Source organism: Amblyraja radiata, chromosome 39 (assembly GCF_010909765.2).
Source record: "Amblyraja radiata isolate CabotCenter1 chromosome 39, sAmbRad1.1.pri, whole genome shotgun sequence".
In the NCBI taxonomy this organism is placed as follows: Eukaryota; Metazoa; Chordata; class Chondrichthyes; order Rajiformes; family Rajidae; genus Amblyraja; species Amblyraja radiata.
In genome coordinates this window covers 9137740-9162335 of record NC_045994.1, presented here as the reverse complement: position 1 = coordinate 9162335, position 24596 = coordinate 9137740, and the positions used below count along the sequence as shown (strand labels likewise).

Genomic DNA, 24596 nt, shown 5'->3' with positions numbered 1-24596 from the left:
TCTTTGTTATTTCTGGAAATTTTATAATATTATGGGTGATATTTATGGTATTCGGTATATGGCGACGAATGCGTTATTTGGGTTATATGTCTATGTCCCTACCTTTCTTTGTGTGAGAAATGGGCTTCATGCTGCAACTCTTGAGTTGCTGCACAAACACTTGTATTTATGCCGTGACCCAAACTAAATTCAGGATACAGTTTGCTCAGATTGTCAAGTACCCATTTATAGTCATTCTTAAATTTGTTAAATGATGAACTGAATTGAAATAACACCGTCTGGCGAAAGGGACCTTTTTGCCCAATTACTAGGAGTTGGCATGTAGGAAGGAACTGCAGATGCTGGTCTACACTGAAGATAGGCACAAACATCTGGAGTAACTCAGCTGGAAAGGCAGTATCTCTGGAGAGAAGGAATGGGTGACGTTTCTGGTCGAGAACCTTCTTCAGACTGAGAGGCAGGGGGAAGGAGGGCACAGAGGTATGGAAGATTAAGGTGTGAAAACGAGACATCAAATGGGTCGTAAATAAAGGAAAATTTAGAAAAGATAATTCAATGTAGCATAAAATGGAATCAGTAAGACAGTCAGAATGGTCGGAGAACTATGATGGAGGATGGATGGTGAGAGAGGGAAAACAAGGGATACTTGAAGTTAGAGAAGTCGATATTCATGCCGCTGTGTTGCAAGCTCCCCAAGTGGAATATGAGGTGCTCTTCCTCCAATTTGCGTTGGGTTACTCTCTGGCAATGGAGGAGGTTCGGGGTAGAATGGTCTGGAGACGAATGACCTGCAGATCGGTAAATCAGTTACAACTGTAAATTGTAGTTCGTGTGTTGGTGAGTGGTAGAATCTCGAGGGGGGGGGGGGGTGAATGAGAGTGTTTAGAGAATAACGATGAGTTTAATGAATGTTCGGTGGTCGGCGGAGTCAATGAGCCGACGGGCGAGTTTTCCGCTCTACAATTCATTGACTCGAAGCCAATGAATGAATATTGAATGCACCCGGCAGGCCACAAATGCTAACAATCTCCGTGTAGCATTATGAAAGAGAATTGGAAATTGTGAAAACATTATAAAACATATTGTTGAGAAAATAATCAAACTGCTGAGCGGGTCGAGAAGTAACGGATCGGCGGAGAAATAGCAGTCATCTTTCCTCCACTCCATCAATCTGAAGCAGCGTACCGAAAATACACGTTGTACGTCCATTTCCCCCCATCGATTCTGTCTGACCAATTAGTTTCTCCGTGTAGAAAGGAACTACACGGAAATAAGCTGCTTGTTTATACCGGAGATGGACACAGCGTTCTATTGGAACTCAGCGGGCCAGGCAACACATCTGGAGAACAAGGATGGGTGACGTTGCCTCTGACTTAAAGTATCGGGGATGGAACTGGAGGTAAGAACAGGTACAAACAAATGAGTTAGTCCAGTTGTTTGTTCTGTGCTGCGGCTTGCAGCTATGCCGTCTCTTGCTTCTATATTAGAACCGATGCAGGTTTCACAGTAAAGCTTTCCAAACCTTTGTAGAATGAGACATATTACATGGAAATGGACAGAAATATACCAAGTTCAGTGAGTGAACGTAGATATCATCTTATTATTAGATATAAGATATATGTAGATCTTAAGGGGTGGGACAGGCTAGATGCAGGAAGATTGTTCCCGATGTTGCGGAAGTCCAGAACAAGGGGTCAAAGTTTAAGGATAAGAGGGAAGTCTTTTAGGACCGAGATGAGAAAAATATTTTTCATACAGAGAGTGGTGAATCGCTGGAATTCTCTGCCACAGAAGGTAGTTGAGGCCAGTTCATTGGCTATATTTAAGAGGGAGTTAGATGTGGCTAAGGGGATCAGGGGGTTTGGGGAGAAGGCACGTACAGGATACTGAGTTGGATGATCAGCCATGATCATATTGAATGGCGGTGTAGGCTCGAAGGGCCGAATGGCCTACTCCTGCACCTATTTTCTTTGTTTCTATGTTTCTATATTATGGTGGAAATTCAACAACGAATGCAGTTCAGATCAATGTACTAACATTTCTTTAAACATCAGATAGTTTTTAGAAGCAGAAAATTGACGGGTTCAATTTTGAAAATAGCCAAACCTGCAGTTGAGGTGCTTAGATTTTGGGAAAGGCATTTTTCAACCTGATACAACTGACGCCTTGTTGGATCTCACCAAAATGTAATCGCCTTTCTGAGTACCTTTCTGAAAGTAATTGTAAATTTTAATTTTGCGATGCCCCCCCGACACGTTAGTTATATGTTTATATCTAAATTTCATCAATCAATATATTAAACTTAACCAGTTTTGCTCATGAAACATATTGTCTCGCAGTTTCTTGAGATCGTGAGCCTCATTGCATGTTCCGTTGGTAAAACTCCCTTTCTAAGACAGAGGGTGGGGAATCTGTGGAACTCATTGGCACAGACGTGGGTGGAAGCAATGTCTTTGGGTATTATTCAAGTAGAGATCGATAGGTTCTTGATTATTAAGAGTGTCAATGGTTACGGGGAGGGTGCGGTTGAGGGGGGGGGGGGGGGGGGGGAATAGAACAGTCATGATCGAATGGTGGAGAAGACCGGGTCGAATGTCCTAATTTTGCTCTTGTGTTTTATTAATTAATGTCTTGCAACAAATAAAATACCAATATTTAGCGACATAAGCAACAGATGCGGGCAATTTGCGTAGAATACAGAGTTCTCCAGACGAGATCGATGGGTGAAGTTTTGAGTCAGGATTCTTCATCCCAAACATGAACTGCACCTTATCCATGTCTTCCAGATGGGGATGATTAAAAATTCTCTATATATTAAAAATTCTAATTAAAAAAAACCTATAGCTTGAACTTCAGTGATTACCGCTCTTGTTAGATTAAAGCAACAAATGTACAGCCGATAAATTCACAACTGGTTTGGCCCAGTTCTCATATTCGCGTCTTCGCCTGTTTTCCTTGGCCATATCTTCACTAATGGTTAATACACTTAAAATCAAATCTCCTCAATATTCTGAGCCCGAGAATTCCAGGGTTTCAATAGCCACTGAGAAGAAGTTCCCATGTACCTTGTTTTCAATGACCCTCCCGAATCTGATAAACGGGTCTTCTCGTTCAAATATCTTCCATTCGTCAAATTCTTGAAACCTATCGTCTCATCTTCCCCAAGGATGTTATGCTTCCAAAATCTCACTTCAATTATATAAACTCAAACGAATATAGATTTAATGCTTGCACTTCCCCTTTGCTAAACCCCACCTCACTTGCAATGGAGGACAATGTGCCATTAACCTTGCTGTGTCTGCCTGCTAAACGCTTGTGGTTCCTGCACATGAACATTTATATCCATCTGCGCTTTGCTCTTCTCCACTCTTTCTGTGATAATCTTCCTACTTTATATTCCCTTAACATTGTGCACAATCTTACACTTTCCAACATTAAACTTCTTTTGTTGATTTTGCCCGCCGTTTGTATCGTTTGCAGAGTTTCAATATGACCATGACAGCATGATCGTGGCCTCCACCTATTTTTGTATCATTGCGAAAGTTAGATGCTTTGCACTCTGCCTCATCCTCCACTTCATCACTGTGAGTCATGAATAACTGAGGGTAAATAAATGTTCTTTAGGGACTTAAGTCGCTACATTCCTCCCAACTGATCAAATAAAAGTTTATTTTAACACAATCTTCATCCACGCACGCACTTCCATTTTTTGACGACATCTTGCGAAATGTCATCTTAAACTAAAAATACTGCATATATGCGTTATCCTCTCCCATTTTGCTTGCATCCTCAATTGACATCGGCAAATCTGTCAGACTGATTTTACGGTGCAAAAGTGAATTGCAATGTTTCAATGCCATGATCGGTTGTACAACATACATCTGCAAGACAAGTCAAGACAAGTCACATGTATTTATATAGCACATTTAAAAAACAACTCTCGTTGGCCAAAGTGCTTTACATTTGTTATAAGAATAGTATAAATAAACAAACTACATACATATATACATATAGCCCTCGCCCAATGGATGTCAGGAAAGGCTTGGGAGTATAGATAAGTTTTTAGTCTTGACTTAAAGTAGTCGATGGAGGGGGCAGTTCTGATGGGAAGGGGCAGTTCTGATGGGAAGGGGGGTGCTGTTCCACAGTCTAGGAGCGGCAACCGCAAAGGCGCGGTCGCCCCCTAAGCTTATGCCTAGATCGCGGGATATTCAGCAGCCCCAAGTCGGCCGATCTGAGGGACCTGGAGGTGGAGTGGTGGGTGAGAAGACTTTTAATATAGGAGGGGGCAAGCCCATTAAGGGCTTTGTAGACATAGAGGAGGGTCTTGAAATGTATATGGGACCGCACAGGGAGCCAGTGGAGAGAGACCAGGATCGGGGTGATGTGGCCCCTTTTTCGGGAGCCCTAAATCTACGGTTTAGTTTAGTGAAGATGAAACCCATCCCATAGCACTACAACTAATTTTCCACGTTTTTCTGTCGACGTACAAATAAACTAGCCGGCAAGGTAAAAATAAACCCTAAGCAATTCTACAGGTGTATTAACAGTAAAGTTGTGGCGAGGGAATGAATTAGTCCCCTTAAGGATTAGCTCGGCCGCTTTTGCGGAGCGCTGGTATCGTTTGTTTAGAGACTGATCATAATTCCTGTCTCCAAGGCTTTCAATTATGCTTTATATAGAGGGTTCCCTACAATGTACTATCGCCATTGTGCCTGCGAGAGCATCAACTCCGACGCAACCTGTGATCAACACGTCTTCATAAAGAGAATTAACACATATGTCAATAGAAGAACTGTGTTTTATTTAGCAATGGAACGAAGTCATCCACTGCCAGTCGAGATTCGGATATTATTAGCTCTTTGGGATATACAGAAGTTTTACTATCCCCTTCTTGCTGTCATTGGTGGCCCCAGTAAGTATTTCTTTAAATCAAGTTGGTGGTTTTATATATCCATTCTTAGAATTTACTAAGCCACACTGCTAATCTCGCAACATCACCCTGCTGCTTCCCCCTTGTCTGATTCCTGATAGCCGTGTCCTCTCTTTCTTACAGTTAACCTGCTGACGATTGCCATCTTGTCTCGAAGAAAATGTGGTCTCTCCCAATGTGTCACCTGCTACCTGGTGGCCATGGCATCCGCAGATCTACTGGTCATTATCATCGATCTGATATTAAGGCATATTCCAATCATTTTTCAGTTGGAATTTGTATGGTATATCCCGCTGTGTAATATCCACGCTGCCCTGCTTTACGCAGCCACGGATTGTTCTGTGTGGTTCACTATAGCGTTCACCATTGATCGATTTGTGGCTATCTGTTGTCAGAAATTGAAATCTAAATATTGCACCGAAAAAGCATCAAAGGCGATTTTAACAGCAGTGACTGTCCTTTCCCTTCTAAAAAACGTCAGCTGGTATTTTATGTACACAGGACAATATTGGCTTCTGAATGACCCTTGGTTTTGTATACAAAGAAACAATGTTCAGAATTCACGTGCTTGGGCAGCGATTGAATTCCTACATTTTATACTGACACCGGGATTTCCATTTATACTGATTTTGCTGCTAAACGCGTTGACGGTCAGACACATTTTAGTGGCCAACAGAGCGCGCAGAAGATTGCGGAACCAAAACACCCAAAAGAGCGCCCAAGAGCGCCCAAAAGACACGGAGATGGAGAACCGAAGGATGTCCATTGTTCTACTCTTTGTTATTTCTGGAAATTTTATAATATTATGGGTGGTATTTATGGTATTTTGTATATGGCGACGAATGCGTTATTTGGGCTATATGTCTATATCCCTACCTTTCTTTGTGCAAGAAATTGGCTTCATGCTGCAACTCCTGAGTTGCTGCACAAACACCTGTATTTATGCCGTGACCCAAACAAAATTCAGGATACAGTTTGCTCAGATTGTCAAGTACCCATTTATAGTAATTCTTAAATCTGTTAAACGATTAACTGAATTGAAATAACACCGTCTGTTGCCCAATCATTAGGAGTTTGCGTGTAGGAAGGAACTGCAGATGCTGGTCTACACTGAAGATAGACACAAACATCTGGAGTAACTCAGCTCGAAAGACAGTATCCCCGGAGAGAGGGAATGGATGGCGTTTCTGGTCGAGAGCCGTCTTCAGACTGAGAGTCAGGGGGAAGGGGGGCATAGAGATATGGAAGGTTAAGGTGTGAAAACGAGATATCAAAGGGGTCGTAAATCAAGGAAAATGTAGAATGGATAATTCAATGTAGCATAAAATTGAATCAGTAAGACAGTCAGAATGGTCGGAGAACGAGGATGGAGGACGGAAGCCGTTGAGGCCAGTTTATTTGCTATATTTAAGATGGAGTTAGATGTGGCCCTGGCGGCTAAAGGGATCAGGGGGTATGGAGAGAAGGCAGGTACAGGATACTGAGTTGGATGATCAGCCATGATCATATTTAATGGCGGTGCAGGCTCGAAGGACCGAATGGCCTACTCCTGCACCTATTTTTTTGTGTTTCTATGTTTCTATGTTTCTATGGATGGTGAAAGAGGGAAAGCAAGGGTTACCTGAAGTTAGAGAAGTCGATATTCATGCCGCTGTATTGCATGCTGTCCAAGCGGAATAAGAGGTGCTGTTCCTCCAATTTGCGGTGGGTTACGCTCTGGCACAGGAAGAGGTCCGGGAGCCAAAGGTCTGGCGACGAATGACCTGCAGATCGGTAAATCAGTTAAAACTGCAAATTGTAGTTCGTGTGTTGGTGAGTGGTAGAATCTCGAGTTGGGTGGGAGGGGGGGGGGGGGGGTGAATGGGAGTGTTGCGAGAATAACGATGAGTTTAAATGAATGTTCGGTGGTCGGCGGAGTCAATGAGTCGACGGGCGTGTTTCTCGCTCTACAATTCATTGACTCGAAGCCAATGAACGAATAATGAATGAACCCGGCATGCCACAAATGCTAACAATCTCCATGTAGCATTATGAAAGAGAATTGGCAATTGTGAAAACATTATAAAACATATTATTGAGAAAATAATCAAACTACTGAGCGGGTCGAGAAGCAGCGGATCGGCGAAGAGTTGGCAGTCTTTTCTCCTCCACTCCATCAATCTGAAGAAGCGTCCCAAAAATACACGTTGTATGTTCATTTCCCTCCATCGATGCTGTCTTACCAATGAGCTTCTCCGTGAAGAAAGGAACTACACGGCAATAAACTGCTGGTTTATACCGAATATGGACACAAAGTGCTGGAGGAACTCAGTGGACCAAGCAACGCCTCTGGGGGGAAAGGCCGGGTGACGTTTCTTCTGACTGCAAGTAGAGGGGATGGAACTGGAGAAAAGAACAGGTCCAAACCAATGAGTTTCTCTAGCAGTTTGTTTTTTGCTCTGGCTTGAAGCGTATGCAGTCTCTTGCTTCTCTACAAGAACTGATGCTGGAAAAGCTTTCCAAACCTTTGTAGAATCAGGCATATTACATGGAAACGGACAGAAATATATCAAGTTTAATTAGTGAATGTAGATATAATGGTGGAAATTCAACAGCGAACGCAGTTCAGATCAATTTACTAACATTTCTTTAAACATCAGATAGTTTTTAAAAGCAGAAAATTGGAGGGTGCAAAGTTGAATATAGCCAAACCTACAGTTGAGATGCTTAGATTTTGGAAAAGGCATTTTTCAACCTGATGCAATTGCCGCTTTGATGGACCTCACCAGAGTATTATCGCCTTTCTGAATACCTTTTTGGAAGTAATTGTAAATTTTCATTTTGCGATGCCCCCCAACATATTAGTTATTTGTTTATATCTGAATTCCAGCCATCAATATATTAAACTTAACCAGTTTTACTGATGAAACATATTGTCTCGCAATTTCATGAGATCGAGCCTAAATTGCATATTCTATTGGTAACACTACCTTTCTAAGCCAGAGGGTGGGGAATCTGGGGAACTCATTGGCACAGACGAGGGTGGAAGCAAAGTTATTGGGTATTATTCAAGTAGAGAATTGATAGGTTCTTGATTATTAAGAGTGTCAATGGTTAGGGGGGGGAGATGGGGTTGAGGGATAAATAACAGTCATGATCGAATGGTGGAGAAGACCCAATGGGTCGAATGTGCTAATTTTGTTCTTATGTCTTATTAATTTATGTCCCATTACCAGTAAAATACCAACATTTAGCGACATAAGGAACAGATGCGGGTAATTTGCGTCGAATACAAATAGTTCTCTAGACGACATCGATGGGTGAAGATTTGGGTCAGGATTCTCATCCCAACCCGAACCGTAACTTATCCATGTTTTTCAGAGATGCCGTCAGACCAGCTGTGTTAATCTAGCACTTTGCATTTACACTAATAATGTCCTTGTAAAAGAGCAGCATAATCGTCGGCACATGCTTAGTCTGAAGTGAAATTCCGCAAATTTAGTTGCCATTGGCATTCATTATTTTCTCATGGAGATCCATCTAAACACTCATGGACCCTCATCGATCGGCAACTGGTTCCGGGGATACACCGGCATTTATCATGAGCTCTCATCTGATTAATTTCAATTCTAGGAAAGGGTAATTGCGCATTTGAATGTTATTCCTATCAGATGTCAGCAATGCTATATTCCTGAAAGTTTTCATTACTTTAATCACGTTTGAGTTATTTTTAGTTTATCCCAGTCTCAGTATTTGAACAAATGTGCAATGCTCGCCATTCTACCTTCTTTTGGCACTAATCCTGTAGTCGGGGAGTATTAAAATTTCTCTAAATATTTAAAATTCTACAAGAAATACTATAGCCAGTAGCTCAGTGGTTACCTCTCTTGCTAGATTAAGGCAACACATGTACAGCTGATAAATTGGTTTGGCCCAGTTCTCATATTCTCTTCTCCATCAGTTATCGTTACACATAACTTCACTGATGGTTAAAATATTTAAAATCAAATATCCTCGACATTCTTAACCATAAAATTCCAGGATTTCAATAGCCACTGAGAAGAAGTTCCCAGGTACCTTCTTTTCAATGAACCTCCTTAATCTGATAAACGTGTTTTCTCGTTCATATATCTCCCATTCGTCAAATTCCTGAAATCTATTGTCTCATCTTCCCCAAGGATGTTATGTTTCCAAAATCTCACTTCATTGATATAAACTCAAAAGAATATAGATATAATGCTTACACTTCCCCCTTCGCTAAACCCCACTACACTTGCAATGGAGGACAATGTGCCATTAACCTTGTTGTGTCTGCCTGCTAAACGCTTGTGATTCCTGCACATGAACACTCATATCCATCTGCGCTTTGCTCTTCTCCACTCTTTCTGTGATAATCTTCCTACTTTATATTCCCTATACATTGTGCACAATCTTACACTTTCCAAATTAAACTTCTTTTGTTGATTTAGCCCGCCGTTTATATCGTTTGCAGAGTTTCAATATGATCATGACAACATGATCATGGCCTCCATCCTTTTTTGTACCATTGCGAAAGTTAGATTCTTTACACTCTGCCTCATCCTCCACTTCATCACTATGAGTCATGAATAACTGAGGGCAAATAAATGTTCCTTTGGGCACTCAAGTAGATGCATCCTTCCAAACTGATCAAGGAAATGTTTTTTTTAACTCAATAACCAATCTTCATCCATGCTCACACTTCTATTTTTGACGACATCTTGCGAAATGTCATCTTAAACTTCAAATACTGCATATATGCGTTATCCTCTCCCATTTTGCTTGCATCCTCAATGGACATCGGCAAATCTGTCAGACTGAGTTTACGGTGCAAAAGTGGCTTGCAATGTCTCAATGCCATGATCGGTTGTACAACATACATCTACGGTTTAGTTTAGTGAAAATGAAACCAATCTCATAGCACTACAACTAATTCTCCAAGTGTTTCTGTCGATTACCAAATCTTGGCAAAAAAACAGAATCACGAAAGCAGAAGGATGACGTACAAAGAAACTAGCCAGCAGGGAAAAAATAAACCCTAAGCAATTCTGCAGGTGCATTAACAGTAAAAGTGTGGCGAGGGAAGGAATTGGTCCCCTTAAGGATCAACACGGCCGCTTTTGCGGAGAGCTGGTATAGTTTGTTTAGAGACTGCTCATAATTCCTGTCTCCAAGGCTTTCAATTATGCTTTATATAGAGGGTTCTCTACAATGTACTATCGCCATTGTGCCTGCGAGAGCATCAACTCCGACGCAATCTGTGATCAACACGTCTTCATAAAGAGAATTAACACATATGTTCATAGAAGAACTGTGTTTTATTTTGCAATGGAACGCAGTCATCCACTGCCAGTCAAGATTCGGATATTATTAGCTCTTTGGGATATACAGAAGTTTTACTATCCTCTTCTTGCTGTCATTGGTGTCCCCAGTAAGTATTTTTTTAATCAAGTTGGTGGTTTTATAAATCCATTCTTAGAATTTACTAAGCCACAACTGCTTATCTCGCAACATCACCCTGCTGCTTAACCCCTTGTCTGATTCCTGATAGCCATGATCTCTCTTTCTTACAGTTAACCTGCTGACGATTGCCATCTTGTCTCGAAGAAAATGTGGTCTCTCCAAATGTGTCACCTGCTACCTGGTGGCCATGGCATCCGCAGATCTACTAGTCATTATCATCGATCTGATATTAAGGCATATTCCAATCGTTTTTCAGCTTGCATTTGTATTGTACATCCCGCTGTGTAATATCCACGCTGCCCTGCTTTACGCAGCCACGGATTGTTCTGTCTGGTTCACTATAGCGTTCACCATTGATCGATTTATGGCTATCTGTTGTCAGAAATTGAAATCTAAATATTGCACCGAAAAAGCATCAAAGGCGATTTTAGCCACAGTGACTGTCCTTTCCCTTCTAAAAAACGTCAGCTGGTATTTTGTATACACAGGAGAGTATTGGCTTCTAAATGACCCTTGGTTTTGTATACAAAGAAACACTGTTCAGAATTCACGTGCTTGGGCAGCGATTGAATTCCTTCATTTTATACTGACACCGGGATTTCCATTTATACTGATTTTGCTGCTAAACGCGTTGACGGTCAGACACATTTTAGTGGCCAACAGAGCGCGTAGAAGATTGCGGAACCAAAACACCCAAAAGAGCGCCCAAGAGCGCCCAAAAGACACGGAGATGGAGAACCGAAGGAAGTCCATTGTTCTACTCTTTGTTATTTCTGGAAATTTTATAATATTATGGGTGATATTTATGGTATTTTGTATATGGCGACGAATGCGTTTTTTGGGCTATATGTCTATATCCCTACCTTTCTTTGTGCGAGAAATGGGCTTCATGCTGCAACTCCTGAGTTGCTGCACAAACACTTGTATTTATGCCGTGACCCAAACTAAATTCAGGATACAGTTTGCTCAGATTGTCAAGTACCCATTTATAGTAATTCTTAAATTTGTAAAATGATGAACTGAATTGAAATAACACCGTCGGGCGAAAGGCACCTTTTTGCCCAATCACTATGAGTTAGCATGTAGGAAGGAACTGCAGATGCTGGTTTACACTGAAGATAGACACAAACATTTGGACTAAATCAGCTGGACAGGCAGCATCTCTGAAGAGAAGGAATGGTTGAAGTTTCGGGTCGAGAACCTTCTTCAGACATCAAAGGCGTCGTAGCTCAAGGACAATGTAGAATAGATAATTGTTAGCTCGGGGAAGGTGACAACGAAGTATAAAAAAATAACATTTAACCAGGAAGACAGTCAGAATGGTCGGAGAACTTGGATGCAGGTGGGATGTTGAGGGAAGGAAAGCAATGGAAGTTAGAGAAGTCGTTATTCATGCCGCTGGTTTGTAAGCTGCCCGAGCAGAATATGACGTGCTGTTCCTCCAATTTGCGTTGGGCTGCACTCATCATCGGCTCTGTCCTCCCTACTATCGAAGGGATCTATCGCAGTCGCTGCCTCAAAAAGGCAGCCAACATCTAAAAGGCAGCCAACATCATCAAAGAGCCGCACCATCCTGGCCGCTCACTCATCTCTCCGATGCCATCAGGTAGAAGGTGCAGGTGCCTGAAATCTGCTACATCCAGGTTCAGGAACAGCATCTTCCCCACAGCCATCAGGCTATTAGACACAACATCAAACACACTCTGAACTATAACAGCCTATTGCATTTTATCTGTTTATTTATATGTATATATATGGTCTATGGTATATAGACACACTGATGTGCTCTGTATTTATGCCTACAATATTCTGTTGTGCTGCAGCAAGAAAGGCGCTATATAAATACCATCCATTATTATTATTATTATTAATAATTTAATTGTCCTATCTGGGACACATGACAATAAACTCTCTAGACTTGACTTGACCTGACTTGACAGTTGAGGAATCTCGGGATAGAAAGGTCTGGAGACGAGCGGTGGTTCGCAAGTTCAGACCGTCCCCTCCTGTCCCCACATGCCAATGACCTGACGATCGCAAAATCAGTTACAACTGTAAATTGTAGTTCGTGTGTGGGTGAGTGGTATAATCTAGGGGGGTGAATGGGAGTGTTGGGTGAATAACGATGTCTACATGAATGTTCGGTGGTCGGCGCAGTCAATGAGCGGACGGGCGTGTTTCTCGCTCTACAATTCGTTGACTCGGGGACAATTAATGAATATTGAATGAACCCGGAAGGCCACAACTGTTAAAACTCTCTATGTAATATTATGAAAGAGAATTGGCAATTATGAAAACAATCATAAAAGCATATTATTCAGAAAATAATCAAACTGCTGAGCGGGTCGTGAAGCAACGGATGGGTGGAGAGACAGCAGTCTTCTCTCCTCCACTCCATCAATCTGAAGGAGCGTCCCAATTTATTGGCGGCGCGGCTCTGGCTGCAGCGGCTCTCGGGCAGTCCTGTTTGTTTTGTGTTTTTTGGTTGTTTATTTTCGTTTTGGTTAGTCTAGTTTTGGTTTTTAGTTTGTGTTTTGGGGGGGGGGGGGGGGGTTGAAACGGGGCTTGCTGTCTCTCCCTGCGGGGGAATGCGACTTTTTTGTCGTATTCCCCTTCTCTGCCTCCGTCTGCGCTGAGGCCTAATGGCGGAGCTGGCGACCTCGAGGCTCTGGAGGCAGAGCCCGCCAGGACTCGCACTGAGCTCGCTCCCGTGAGGACGGCCCGGCTCGGGGCTGGAACAGGGCTTTCGTGAGGGGCTGTGTCGGCCGGCCCGAGGAAGGAACGGTGCTCCCGTCGGAGTAGCCGAGCTCGGGGAGGTACGGCGTTCCCAGCCTGAGGGAGGAGCGGCGCCCGGTCGGGGCGGCCCAGCCTGAGGGAGGAGCGGTGCCCGGTCGGGGCGGCCCAGCCCGAGGGAGGAGCGGTGCCCGGTCGGGGCGGCCCAGCCCGAGGGAGAAGCGGCGGCCTGGCGCGAGGCTGAGACGGTGGCAGTACTCACGTGAGGGCGAGCCGGCTCGGGGCTGGAACGATGCTCCGGGGGCTGGGACGGCAGTTCTGGTGGCGGTGGCCTGAGACCGGGGGTTCGGCCGCGGGCCAGCGGCTGCGTCAGCAGGTCTGGTGAGCGGCAGCTTCGACTACCCCGGGCCGCGGTGTTTGAGCCGCGAGGACAGGTTTTAACATCGCCCGGGGGGTATCGCCTCAGCGCAGAAGGAGAAGAGGAGGGAAGAGACTGCAGCCCTAAGACTTTTGCCTCCATCACAGTGAGGAGATGTTGGGTGGACTCACTGTGGTGGATGTTAATATGTGTTTATTGTTGTTTTTTATTGTATTGTATTATATTATATGTATGACTGCTTAAATTTCGTTCAGACTTCGGTCTGGATGACAATAAAAGGCTATTCTATTCTATTCTATTCCAAAATACACATTGTATGTCCATTTCCCTCCATCGATGCTGTCTGACCAATGAGTGTCTCCGTCTAGAAAGGAACTGCACGGCAATAAACTGCTGGTTTATACCGAATATGGACACAAATGCTGGAGGAACTCAGTGGGCCAAGAAACACCTCTGGGGGGAAAAGTATGGGTGACGTTTCTTCTGACTGCAAGTAGAGGGGATGGAACTGGGGGGTAAGAACAGGTCCAAACCAATGAGTTTCTCCAGCAGTTTGATTTTTGCTCTGGCTTGCAGCGTAAGCAGTCTCTTGCTTCTCTACAAGAACTGATGCTGGTTTCACAGAAAAGCTCTCCAAACCTTTGTAGAATCAGGCATATTACATGGAAACGGACAGAAATATACCAAGTTCAATCAGTGAATGTAGATATGATGGTGGAAATTCAACAGCGAATGTAGTTCAGATCAATGTACTAACATTTCTTTAAACATCAGATAGTTTTTAAAAGCAGAAAATTGACGGATGCAAAGTTGAATATAGCCAAACATACTGTTGAGGTGCTTAGATTTTGGAAAAGGCATTTTTCAACCTGATGCAATTGCGGTTTTGTTGGATCTCACCAGAGTATTATCGCCTTTGTGAATACCTTTTTGGAAGTAATTGTAAATTTTCATTTTGCGATGCCTCCTGACATATTAGTTATTTGTTTATACCTGAATTCCAGCCATCAATATATTAAACTCAACCCGTTTTACTGATGAAACATATTGTCTCGCAGTTTCTTGAGATCGAGCCTAAATTGCAAAATCTGTTGGTAACACTACTTTTCTAAGCCAGAGGAATCTGTGGAACTCATTAGCACAGACGAGGGTGGAAGCAAAGTCATTGGGTATTATTCAAGAAGAGATTAATATGTTCTTGATTATTAAGACTGCCAATGGTTAGGGGGAGGGTTAGGTTGAGGGACAAATAATATAACAGTCATGATCGAATGGTGGTGAAGACCCAATGGGTCGAATGTGCTAATTTTGCTCTTATATCTTCTTAATTTACGTCCCATTACCAGTAAAATACCAACATTTAGCGACATAAGGAACAGATGCGGGTAATTTGCGTCGAATACAAATAGATCTCTGGACGACATAGATGGGTGAAGATTTGGGTCAGGATTCTCATCCCAACCCGCACCCTGCCTAATCCATGGTTACCAGATATGCTGTCTGACCCGCTGTGTTACTCTAACACTATGCATTTATACAAATAATGTCCTTGTTAAAGAGCAGCATAATCATCGGCACATGCTTAGTCTGAAGTGAAATACGGGAATTTAGTTGTCATTGGCATTCATTATTTTCTCATGGAGATCCATCTAAATGGACCCTCAGCGATCGGCAACTGGTTCCGGGGACACAACGGCATTTATCATGAGCTCTCATCTGATTAATTTCAATTCTAGAAAAGAGTAATTGTGCATTTGAATGTTATTCCAATCAAATGTCAGCAATGCGATATTCCTGAATGTTTTCATTACTTTAATCACGTTTGAGTTATTTTTTAGTTTATCCCAGTCTAAGTATTCGAACAAATGTGCAATGCTCGCCATTCTACCTTCTTCTTGCACTAATCATGTAGTCGGGGAGGATTAAAAATTCTCTAAATATTTCAAATTCTATAAGAAATACTATAGCCAGTAGCTCAGTGGCCACCTCTCTTGCTAGATTAAGGCAACAAATGTACAGCTGATCAATTGGTTTGGCTCAGTTCTCCTCTCCACCAGTTCTCGTTAGACATAACTTCACTGATGGTTAAAACATTGAAAATCAAATCTCCTCGACATTCTGAACCAGAAAATCCCAGGGTTTCAATATCCACTGAGAAGAAGTTGCCAGATACCTTCTTTTCAATGAACCTCCTTAATCTGATAAATGTCTTCTCGTTCATACATCTCCCATTCGTCAAATTCTTGAAACCTATAGTCCCATCTTCCCCAAGGATGTTATGTTTCCAAAATCTCACTTCATTGATACAAACTCAAAAGAATATAGATTTAATGCTTACACTTCCCCTTTGCAAAACCCCACCTCACTTGAAATGGAGGACAATGTGCCATTAACCTTGTTGTGTCTGCCTGCTAAACGCTTGTGGTTCCTGCACATGAACACATATATCCATCTGCGCTTTGTTCTTCTCCACTCTTTCTGTGATAATCTTCTGACTTTATATTCCGTTTACATTGTGCACAATCTTTCACTTTCCAAATTAAACTTCTTTTGTTGATTTTGCCCGCCGTTTATATCGTTTGCAGAGTTTCAATATGATCATGACAACATGATCCTGGCCTCCACCTATTTTTGTACCTTTGCGAAAGTTAGATGCTTTACACTCTGCCTCACCCTCCACTTCATTACTGTGAGTCATGAATAACTGAGGGCAAATAAATGTTCCTTTGGGCACTCAAGTAGCTGCATGCTTCCAAACTGATCAAGGAAACGTTTTTTTTTAACTCAATAACCAATAATCCATGCTCACACTTCCATTTTGGACGACATCTTGCGAAATGTCATTTTAAACTTAAAATGCTGCATAAATGCGTTATCCTCTCCCATTTTGCTTGCATCCTCAATGGACATCGGCAAATCTGTCAGACTGAGTTTACGGTGCAAAAGTGGCTTGCAATGTTTCAATGCCATGATCGGTTTGACAACATACATCTACGGTTTAGTTTAGTGAAGATGAAACCCATCTCATAGCACTACAACTAATTCTCCAAGTTTTTCTGTCGATTACCAAACCTTTGCAAAAAAACACAATCACGAAAGCAGAAGGATGACGTACAAAGAAACTGGCCGGCAGGGTAAAAAATAAACCCTAAGCAATTCTACAGGTGTATTAACAGTAAAAGTGTGGCGAGGGAAGGAATTAGTCCCCTTAAGGATCAGCACGGCCGCTTTTGCGGAGAGCTGGTATAGTTTGTTTAGAGACTGCTCATAATTCCTGTCTCCAAGGCTTTCAATTATGCTTTATATAGAGGGTTCCCTACAATGTACTATCCGCATTGTGCCTGCGAGAGCATCAACTCCGACGCAATCTGTGATCAACACGTCTTCATAAAGAGAATTAACACATATGTTCATAGAAGAACTGTGTTTTATTTTGCAATGGAACGAAGTCATTCACTACCAGTCGAGATTCGGATATTATTAGCTCTTTGGGATATACAGATGTTTTACTATCCTCTTCTTGCTGTCATTGGTGTCCCCAGTAAGTATTTGTTTAATCAAGTTGGTGGTTTTATAAATCCATTCTTAGAATTTACTAAGCCACAACTGCTTATCTCGCAACATCACCCTGCTGCTTCCCCCCTTGTCTGATTCCTGATAGCCATGTCCTCTCTTTCTTACAGTTAACCTGCTGACGATTGCCATCTTGTCTCGAAGAAAATGTGGTCTCTCCAAATGTGTCACCTGCTACCTGGTGGCCATGGCATCCGCAGATCTACTGGTCATTATCATCGATCTGATATTAAGGCATATTCCAATCGTTTTTCAGCTTGCATTTGTATGGTACATCCCGCTGTGTAATATCCACGCTGCCCTGCTTTACGCAGCCACGGATTGCTCTGTCTGGTTCACTATAGTGTTCACCATTGATCGATTTGTGGCTATCTGTTGTCAGAAATTGAAATCTAAATATTGCACCGAAAAAGCATCAAAGGCGATTTTAGCAACAGTGACTGTCCTTTCCCTTCTAAAAAACATCAGCTGGTATTTTGTGTACACAGGACAATATTGGCTTCTGAATGACCCTTGGTTTTGTATACAAAGAAACAATGTTCAGAATTCACGTGCTTGGGCAGCGATTGAATTCCTTCATTTTATACTGACACCGGGATTTCCATTTATACTGATTTTGCTGCTAAACGCATTGACGGTCAGACACATTTTAGTGGCCAACAGAGCGCGCAGAAGATTGCGGAACCAAAACACCGCGGAGCGCCCAAAAGACACGGAGATGGAGAACCGAAGGAAGTCCATTGTTCTACTCTTTGTTATTTCTGGAAATTTTATAATATTATGGGTGATATTTATGGTGTATTGTATATGGCGACGAATGCGTTTTTTGGGCTATATGTCTATATCCCTACCTTTCTTTGTGCGAGAAATGGGCTTCATGCTGCAACTCCTGAGTTGCTGCACAAACACTTGTATTTATGCCGTGACCCAAACTAAATTCAGGATACAGTTTGCTCAGATTGTCAAGTACCCATTTATAGTCATTCTTAAATTTGTAAAATGATGAACTGAATTGAAATAACACCGTCGGGCGAAAGGCACCTTTTTGCCCAATCATTAGGAGTTAGCATGTAGGAAGGAACTGCAGATGCTGGTTTACACTGAAGATAGGCACAAACATTTGAACTAAATCAGCTGGACAGGCAGCATCTCTGAAGAGAAGGAATGGATGAAGTTTCGGTTCGAGAACCTTCTTCACACATCAAAGGCGTCGTAGATCAAGGAAAATGTAGAATAGATAATTGTTAGCTCGGGGAAGTAGACAACGAAGTATAAAAAGATAGCATTTAACCAGGAAGACAGTCAGAATGGTCGGAGAACTTGGATGCAGGAGGGATGTTGAGGGAAGGAAAGCAATGGAAGTTAGAGAAGTCGTTATTCATGCCGCTGGGTTGTAAAGGCAGCCAACGTCATCAAAGACCCACACCATCCTGGCCGCCACTCATCTCTCCGATGCCATCAGGTAGAAGGTGCAGGTGCCTGATCATCCAGGTTCAGGAACAGCACCTTCCCCACAGCCATCAGGCTATTAGACACAACATCAAACACACTCTGAACTATAACAGCCTATTGCATTTTATCTGTTTATTTATATGTATATATATGGTCTATGGTATATATACACACTGATCTGCTCTGTATTTATGCCTACAATATTCTGTTGTGCTGCAGCAAGCAATAATTTAATTGTCCTATCTGGGACACATGACAATAAACTCTCTAGACTTGACTTGACCTGACTTGACAGTTGAGGAATCTCGGGATAGAAAGGTCTGGAGACGAGCGGTGGTTCGCAAGTTCAGACCGTCCCCTCCTGTGCCCACATGCCAATGACCTAACGATCGGAAAATATGTTACAACTGTAAATTGTAGTTCGTGTGTAGGTGAGTGGTAGAATCTAGGGGGATGAATGAGAGTGTTGGGTGAATAACGATGTCTACATGAATGTTCGGTGGTCGGCGCAGTCAATGAGCGGAGGGGCGTGTTTCTCGCTGTACAATTCGTTGACTCGGGGGCAATTAATGAATATTGAATGAACCCGGAAGGCCACAACTGTTAAAAATGTCTATGTAATATTATGAAAGAGAGTTGGCAATTATGAAAACAATCATAAAAGCATATTATTCAGAAAATAATCAAACTGCTGAGCAGGTCGTGAAGCAACGGATGGGTGGAGAGACAGCAGTCTTCTCTCCTCCACTCCATCAATCTGAAGGAATGTCCCAAAATACACATTGTATGTCCATTTCCCTCCATCGATGCTGTCTGACCAATGAGTTTCTCCGTCTAGAAAGGAACTACACGGCAATAAACTGCTGGTTTATACCGAATATGGACACAAAGTGCTGGAGGAACTCAGTGGGCCAAGCAACACCTCTGGGGGGAAAGTATGGGTGACGTTTCTTCTGACTGCAAGTAGGGGGGATGGAACTGGGGGGTAAGAACAGGTCCAAACCAATGAGTTTCTCCAGCAGTTTGATTTTTGTTCTGGCTTGCAGCGTAAGCAGTCTCTTGCTTCTCTACAAGAACTGATGCTGGTTTCACAGAAAAGCTCTCCAAACCTTTGTAGAATCAGGCATATTACATGGAAACGGACAGAAATATACCAAGTTCAATCAGTGAATGTAGATATGATGGTGGAAATTCAACAGCGAATGTAGTTCAGATCAATGTACTAACATGTCTTTAAAGATCAGATAGTTTTTAAAAGCAGAAAATTGACGGGTGCAAAGTTGAATATAGCCAAACATACTGTTGAGGTGCTTAGATTTCGGAAAAGGCATTTTTCAACCTGATGCAATTGCCGCTTTGTTGGATCTCACCGGAGTATTATCGCCTTTGTGAATACCTTTTTGGAAGTAATTGTAAATTTTCATTTTGCGATGCCCCCGACATATTAGTTATTTGTATTTATCTGAATTCCAGCCATCAATATATTAAACTCGACCCGTTTTACTGATGAAACATATTGTCTCGCAGTTTCTTGAGATCGAGCCTAAATTGCAAAATCTGTTGGTAACACTACTTTTCTAAGCCAGAGGAATCTGTGGAACTCATTAGCACAGACGAGGGTGGAAGCAAAGTCATTGGGTATTATTCAAGAATAGATTAATATGTTCTTGATTATTAAGACTGCCAATGGTTAGGGGGAGGGTTAGGTTGAGGGACAAATAATATAACAGTCATGATCGAATGGTGGTGAAGACCCAATGGGTCGAATGTGCTAATTTTGCTCTTATGTCTTCTTAATTTATGTCCCATTACCAGTAAAATACCAACATTTAGCGACATAAGGAACAGATGCGGGTAATTTGCGTCGAATACAAATAGATCTCTGGACGGCATCGATGTGTGAAGATTTGGGTCAGGATTCTCATCCCAACCCGCACCCTGTCTAATCCATGGTTACCAGATATGCTGTCTGAACCGCTGTGTTACTCTAACACTATGCATTTATACAAATAATGTCCTTGTTAAAGAGCAGCATAATCATCGGCACATGCTTAGTCTGAAGTGAAATTCGGGAATTTAGTTTTCATTGTCATTCATTATTTTCTCATGGAGATCCATCTAAACCCTCATGGACCCTCAGCGATCGGCAACTGGTTCCGGGGACACAACGGCATTTATCATGAGCTCTCATCTGATTAATTTCAATTCTAGAAAAGGGTAATTGTGCATTTGAATGTTATTCCAATCTAATGTCAGCAATGCGATATTCCTGAATATTTTCATTACTTTAATCACGTTTGAGTTATTTTTTAGTTTATCCCAGTCTAAGCATTTGAACAAATGTGCAATGCTCGCCATTCTACCTTCTTCTGGCACTAATCCTGTAGTCGGGGAGGATTAAAAATTCTCTAAATATTTCAAATTCTATAAGAAATACTATAGCCAGTAGCTCAGTGGTCACCTCTCCTGCTAGATTAAGGCAACACATGTACAGCTGATAAATTGGTTTGGCCCAGTTCTCCTCTCCTCTCCAGCTCTCGTTAGACATAACTTCACTGATGGTTAAAACATTAAAAATCAAATCTCCTCGACATTCTGAACCAGAAAATCCCAGGGTTTCAATATCCATTGAGAAGACGTTGCCAGGTACCTTCTTTTCAATGAACCTCCTTAATCTGATAAATGTCTTCTCGTTCATACATCTCCCATTCGTCAAATTCTTGAAACCTATTGTCTCATCTTCGCCAAGGATGTTATGTTTCCAAAATCTCACTTCATTGATACAAACTCTAAAATATATAGATTTAATGCTTATACTTCCCCTTTGCAAAACCCCACCTCACTTGCAATGGAGGACAATGTGTCATTAACCTTGTTGTGTCTGCCTGCTAAACGCTTGTAGTTCCTGCACATGAACATTTATATCCATCTGCGCTTTGTTCTTCTCCACTCTTTCTGTGATAATCTTCTTACTTTATATTCCGTTTACATTGTGCACAATCTTTCACTTTCCAAATTAAACTTCTTTTGTTGATTTTGCCCGCCGTTTATATCGTTTGCAGAGTTTCAATATGATCATGACAACATGATCCTGGCCTCCACCTATTTTTGTACCTTTGCGAAAGTTAGATGCTTTACACTCTGCCGCACCCTCCACTTCATTACTGTGAGTCATGAATAACTGAGGGCAAATAAATGTTCCTTTGGGCACTCAAGTAGCTGCATCCTTCCAAACTGATCAAGGAAACGTTTTTTTTTACTCAATAACCAATCTTCACCCATGCTCACACTTCCATTTTTGACGACATCTTGCGAAATGTCATCTTAAACTTAAAATACTGCATATATGCGTTATCCTCTTCCATTTTGTTTGCATCCTCAATGGACATCGGCAAATCTGTCAGACTGAGTTTACGGTGCAAAAGTGGCTTGCAATGTCTCAATGCCATGATTGGTTTGTACAACATATATCTACGGTTTAGTTTAGTGAAGATGAAACCTATCTCATAGCACTACAACTAATTCTCCAAGTTTTTCTGTTGATTACCAAATCTTTGCAAAAAAACACAATCACAAAAGCAGAAGGATGACGTACAAAGAAACTGGCCGTCAGGGAAACAATAAACCCTAAGCAATTCTACAGGTGTATTAACAGTAAAAGTGTGGCGAGGGAAGGAATTGGTCCCCTTAAGGATCAGCACGGCCGCTTTTGCGGAGAGCTGGTATAGTTTGTTTAGAGACTGTTCATAATACCTGTCTCCAAGACTTTCAATTATGCTTTATAGAGAGGGTTCCCTACAATGTACTATCGCCATTGTGCCTGCGAGAGCATCAACTCCGAGGCAATCTGTGATCAACACGTCTTCATAAAGAGAATTAACACATATGTTCATAGAAGAACTGTGTTTTATTTTGCAATGGAACGAAGTCATCCATTGCCAGTCGAGATTCGGATATTATTAGCTCTTTGGGATATACAGAAGTTTTACTATCCTCTTCTTGCTGTCATTGGTGTCACCAGTAAGTTTTTTTAAAAAATCAAGTTGGTGGTTTTATAAATCCATTCTTAGAATTTACTAAGCCACAACTGCTTATCTCGCAACATCACCCTGCTGCTTCCCCTTGTCTGATTCCTGATAGCCATGGTCTCTCTTTCTTACAGTTAACCTGCTGACGATTGCCATCTTGTCTCGAAGAAAATGTGGTCTCTCCAAATGTGTCACCTGCTACCTGGTGGCCATGGCATCCGCAGATCTACTGGTCATTATCATCGATCTGATATTAAGGCATATTCCAATCATTTTTCAGCTTGCATTTGTATGGTACATCCCGCTGTGTAATATCCACGCTGCCCTGCTTTACGCAGCCACGGATTGCTCTGTCTGGTTCACTATAGTGTTCACCATTGATCGATTTATGGCTATCTGTTGTCAGAAATTGAAATCTAAATATTGCACCGAAAAAGCATCAACGGCGATTTTAGCCACAGTGACTGTCCTTTCCCTTCTAAAAAACGTCAGGTGGTATTTTGTGTACACAGGAGAGTATTGGCTTCCAAATGACCCTTGGTTTTGTATACAAAGAAACAATGTTCAGAATTCACGTGCTTGGGCAGCGATTGAATTCCTTCATTTTATACTGACACCGGGATTTCCATTTATACTGATTTTGCTGCTAAACGCATTGACGGTCAGACACATTTTAGTGGCCAACAGGAGCGCGCAGAAGCTTGCGGAACCAAAACACCGCGGAGCGCCCAAAAGACACGGAGATGGAGAACCGAAGGAAGTCCATTGTTCTACTCTTTGTTATTTCTGGAAATTTTATAATATTATGGGTGATATTTATGGTATATTGTATATGGCGACGAAGGCGTTATTTGGGCTATATGTCTATATTCATACCTGACTTTGTGCGAGAAATGGGCTTCATGCTGCAACTCCTGAGTTGCTGCACAAACACTTGTATTTATTCCGTGACCCAAACTAAATTCAGGATACAGTTTGCTCAGATTGTCAAGTACCCAATTATAGTAATTCTTAAATTTGTTAAATGTTGAACTGAATTGAAATTGCACCGTCTGGCGAAAGGCACCTTTTTGCCCAAGCACTAGGAGTTAGCATGTAGGAAGGAACTGCAGATGCTGGTTTACACTGAAGATAGACACAAACATTTGTACTAAATCAGCTGGACAGGCAGCATCTCTGAAGAGAAGGAATGGATGAAGTTTCGGGTCGAGAACCGTCTTCAGACATCAAAGGCGTCGTAGATCAAGGAAAATGTAGAATAGATCATTGTTAGCTCGGGGAAGGTGACAACGAAGTATAAAAAGATAACATTTAACCAGGAAGACAGTCAGAATGGTCGGAGAACTTGGATGCAGGAGGGATGTTGAGGCAAGGAAAGCAATGGAAGTTAGAGAAGTCGTTATTCATGCCGCTGGTTTGTAAGCTGCCCGAGCAGAATATGACGTGCTGTTCCTCCAATTTGCGTTGGGCTGCACTCATCATCGGCTCTGACCTCCCTACCATCGAAGGGATCTGTCGCAGTCGCTGCCTCAAAAATGCTGCCAACGTCATCAAGGACCCACACCACCTGGCCGCACACTCATCTCTCCGATGCCATCAGGTGGAAGGTGAAATCTGCTACATCCAGGTTGAGGAACAGCATCTTCCGCACAGCCATCAGGCTATTAGACACAACATCAAGCACACTCTGAACTATAACAGCCTATTGCATTTTATCTGTTTATTTATATGTATATATATGGTCTATGGTATATAGACACACTGATCTGCTCTGTATTTATGCCTACAATATTCAGTTGTGCTGCAGCAAGCAATAATTTCATTGTCCTATCTGGGCACATCACAATAAGCTCTCTTGACTTGACTTGACTTGACCTGACTTGACAGTTGATGAATCTCGGGATAGAAAGGTCTGGAGACGAGCGGTGGTTCGCAAGTTCAGACCGTCTCCTCCTGTCCCCACATGCCAATGACCTAACGATCATAAAATCTGTTACAACTCTAAATTGTAGTTCGTGTGTAGGTGAGTGGTATAACC

General features: G+C 42.2%; 1 long non-coding RNA gene across 1 annotated transcript; it reads left to right on the top strand.

Annotated features, from left to right (window-relative positions):
* Positions 1 to 6183: 6183 nt before the first annotated feature.
* Positions 6184 to 23876, top strand: LOC116967434. The gene is made up of 3 exons (XR_004410224.1): positions 6184 to 6211; positions 14932 to 14935; positions 23806 to 23876. It is a non-coding gene; the product is annotated as an uncharacterized LOC116967434 (long non-coding RNA).
* Positions 23877 to 24596: the final 720 nt, after the last annotated feature.